Source organism: Gavialis gangeticus, unplaced genomic scaffold (genome assembly GCF_001723915.1).
Source record: "Gavialis gangeticus isolate Ggan-Ray unplaced genomic scaffold, GavGan_comp1, whole genome shotgun sequence".
Classification (NCBI taxonomy): domain Eukaryota; kingdom Metazoa; phylum Chordata; order Crocodylia; family Gavialidae; genus Gavialis; species Gavialis gangeticus.
Genome location: NW_017729006.1, coordinates 40568758 through 40569822, shown reverse-complemented (window position 1 = coordinate 40569822; position 1065 = coordinate 40568758).

The following is a 1065-nucleotide window of genomic DNA, read 5'->3' as shown; positions in this document are numbered from 1 at the left end:
GGGGGGGGGGGGGGGTTATGTCCAACTTCACACTTCTCTGCTCCGAAATACAGGCCCTTTTAAAGTGGCTGAAGTTGGACACCACAAAATCATAAGCCATATTTGAATATATATAGTACAATACAGAGAAAGCGCTAAAGATTATTTTTGTCTACATTCTTGTAAGTGCCACCAGAATTTCATGTGTTGCACAGTATCAAAAAGAGAAGTGAATAAACAAACAAACCAGACATCACATCTAGTCCATCCAAGACATCCAAACATCCCATTTCTGTGGTTGTAACTGCACTACAGCAAACCAGAAGCAAAAAAGTTTCTGATGACTAAAATCAGGGACAAAGTAAATGGCTTCCTGCAGTCAAAGTTCAAACAAAACAAATTAACATGGCTTCCTGAATAGTACCATTCTGTTGATTTCTCTGACATGCTATTTGCCTACTGGGAAGTGTCAGTAGATTTCCCAGAGGCTGATTATGGCCCAGTGACAGGTCAGATAATGAACCAAAACTGCCGACATAACTGGGAAGTAACAGGATAAAGAAAGGTAGACATCCTTTTCATTTTTCAGGAAGGAAAAAAAATGAAACATTGATTCCTTTGCAGATGAAACTTTGGAGATAAAACAGTGAGAATGCTATTTAGCTCTCCTCTAACACCCAATTTTGGTCTCATTCATCAAGGTTATTAATGAGCGATTTTAATGTCACTGATTTCAGTAACAATAATGTTAAAAATACTAATAAGAGACTTGGGCACCTCAGAATGGGATCCAAAATAGCTTCCTGGATGGCATGCATGTTGGTTTTCTAAAGCTAGGCTATAGAGAAACATTAAGAACAGGAGCAGTGTCTTAAAATCCCACCCATGATTGTTAGCAAAAAGATTCGTCTTTTTGGCAAGTCTGCAAACTTTTTATTGATATATGTTTTTACTAACATCTGGCAGAAGATTTAACCCTTCTGCCAGGCCCTGGACAAGAGCCAGGTTCAAATGTGGGGGTTTAACAACCACAATAGCAAAAAAAGTTTGGGCGTCAGTAAAATGTTTGCAGATTATCAATTAAAA